The sequence below is a fragment of the Capricornis sumatraensis genome, chromosome 2 (genome assembly GCF_032405125.1).
Source record: "Capricornis sumatraensis isolate serow.1 chromosome 2, serow.2, whole genome shotgun sequence".
Taxonomy (NCBI): Eukaryota; Metazoa; Chordata; class Mammalia; order Artiodactyla; family Bovidae; genus Capricornis; species Capricornis sumatraensis.
Window position 1 is genome coordinate 27,316,672 of NC_091070.1, and position 2,866 is coordinate 27,319,537.

At 44.2% G+C, this 2,866-nt stretch overlaps 1 pseudogene; it reads right to left on the bottom strand.

Moving 5' to 3' along the window:
• Positions 1-495: 495 nt before the first annotated feature.
• Positions 496-2,076, bottom strand: LOC138096088 (protein CBFA2T2 pseudogene; annotated as a pseudogene).
• Between the last annotated feature and the right edge of the window lie 790 nt (positions 2,077-2,866).

Sequence of the window (2,866 nt, forward strand, 5' to 3'; positions counted from 1 at the left end):
AACAGGATTTGCCTTTGAACCTTTAAATAGTCATTGCACTCTGTTAGTCTTTAAGGAACTCATCAGTTCATCTGTTGCTGCATTCTTATAGTTCTAAATAACTAAAGCTCAATATAGCTACATATGTATGTGTAGATATACAGGTAATTGAGAAAACACCTATTTTTCCTATTTTACTAAGAATTTGAATATTTTTAATTGGGAATAACTGTTATATTTATTTTATTACATGCTTTTGCAGCCTATGTTGAGATGACATCATGTGTTTTTCCTCCTCTGATCTATTAATATGGAGAATTATATGAACAGATTATTTCCTGTTACTGAATCATCCTTGTGTTTCTAGAATAAACCCAACTTGGCGATGGTATATTATTTGTTTAGTATGTTGCTGGATTCAATTGCTCAGTTTATTTGTTATTTTTATATCAGTATTCATAAGAAAAATAAGATTATAGCTTTCTTTTCTGGTGCCCTCTTGTCCTGGTTTTTGTACTAGCGCCTTTGTAAGGGGACTTTATGCTGGCGGAAAGAGCCGCAGTATCGTGCAATGTTGCAGCCACTGCAGGTTTCACTGGCTTTGTGGCCACAGTTCCAGCAGCTCTCTGTTGACTCTTCCTGCTTGTTTATGAAAGGTATCCTCTGGAGCCTGCCGTTTGATGTCCGCTATTGTCTGCTCCATTCAAGCTCTCTCGGTTGCAGTCACTTCAAAGGCTTTTTGCTCTGCCTCAGCAACAGCTTTCTGTACTTCTGACATGGCCTGAATTTTCACCTTATTCACAGCTTCAGTCTTTTTCCAAAACTCCACAGATACATATCCTGTTCCAGCCTACTGTTGAATTCCTGCGGAGAATCATTGCTGAGAGAATCTGCGCTCCCAGGACTGTGCTGCCTGGAGACCACCTCTCTCCCTGTTTTCCTCATCTGTGTTTTCCTTGAATCATCTTTTCCAGAAGTTGAGTTCTTCACGGTCTGCTTCTTGACAGCACCACAGGGCTGCCATGGAGCACCTTGTTTTCTCTGCCATTTCCATAATGCAGTTGAGGGCACGATCAAGATGTTTCCATTCATCAGCCCATTCCCTTTCTGTCAAGTGGTCTACCAGCTCATCTTGATAGCCTCCATTTAGACTAAGATTGTGGTGTCTATCACGAACTTCTCGATGTTCTATCATCTTTCTGGGCTCACAATATAGGTGGGAAGTTGCGATATCTTCTAAGGTGTAGTGCTGAAGAGGCAGAGGGGTAGGATGGAACTGGCCCCCAAGATTCATGAGGGGTACAGTGAGGGCAGGACTGTGCCAGGGAGCAGGGCTAATGGTACACACTCTCTTGGCAGGAGGTTCAGGAGGAATTGCGTCTCTTTCAAAACTGCTCTCTTCCCACCTCTCTGGACTGGGCCTTTTTCCATTTCCATGCGCTTCCATGAGCAGCTCAGAGGAGACAGCAGGGGACGCAGTACTTGTGTTGAGCAGACGGTGTTCATGCTGAGCCAAGGTACTGGGATGGGGTCTGCTTGGCAGCCCAAGGGCAGTGCAGCAGTTCGGCTGCAGCAGAGGCAGGTTGGCCTTGAGGAATGGAATAACAACAGGACAAAGAGGAAAGTTTGTAGCCTCCTGGAGCTTGCAATGGAATTCTTCAATTGTTACTGTTGAGTTGACCAGTGCTAGAACAAGAGTCCACACCTTCTCCCCCGTCTCAGGTGAGAGGTCATTGCCAAACTGCTGCAGAGTGGCGAGGAAGTGTTTCAACTTTCTGAGCTGCCGAGCACCACAAGTGGCTGGCAACTGTTGGTTAGTTAGTGCAGATGATGTGGAAGAGGCAGGACCGCTGTTGAATCTTTGTGGTGGTGATGGGGGCTGTGAAGTGTGGGAGGAGAATGGTTGATGCCATTGTTCAATGCTGTAGGAGTGAATGACACGGGCTTGGGTCTTCCGGGATTTATTGGTGGAAGGGGTGGCATGGTGGGAGGTGAGGATCTTGACTGTATCTGCACTTCCACAGGAGATCCAGGCATCGCTGGCACCCTTTTGTCAGCACCAAGCTGGAAAGCGGCTGTTCCAGGGATGCCCACCATCGCCCAGCGCTGCTGCCGCATACCTCTGCCTCCATTCACGGCCCGGGTCCCTAGCAGGCACTTTGGAGGTGCTTTCCCACATGCTACAGTCTTTATAATAATTTTAATTGATAAATACTTTTCTATTGTGTGGCTGGACCATGGTCTAACACTTTCTTATCCTTGCATGGTTAGGATATTTCCTGTTGCTATAATAGTTTGTAAAATAATGCTACAATAAGTCCACTTTGCAAAGCTGTATCCTAATTTTAGATCTTTTTTTCCCCCACTAGGATAAATTTCCAGGAATGAGAGGGTAGAAAACTTTCTATGACTTTTAAGATCTATGAGCAAATTATTTTCCCAAAGATTTGTACCGATTTACAGCATCTCCATAATTTTGATGTATTATCTGGACAACATTCTTGCCAGCACTGGATGTCATTTATATATATATATTTTCTGTTGTCAGGTATGGAATAGCAACACAGACATCTAATCTCCAGGCTCAGGGGCAGAACAGTGAGGAGAGCACTTTTCCATTAAACACTGACTCTCCCACTGAGGTTCCAAGGTTGATATAATCGCTGTTGTTTCTTGGGTGTAGAAAGTTAATCTGAGCCTGGGACCCCAGCTCTTGCCTGCATTGTACTGACTGAAGCCAAAGCCCAGTACTCAGATTTGGTCACCTTTTTGTTTTTATTTTTCTTTTTAGGTAACATTGATCGGGCTCTTATAAATATGCCAAATACAAATTCTTAGCTACATTTGTTTATTACCAAGAGGACCCATGGGTGGGGAATATGAGGAC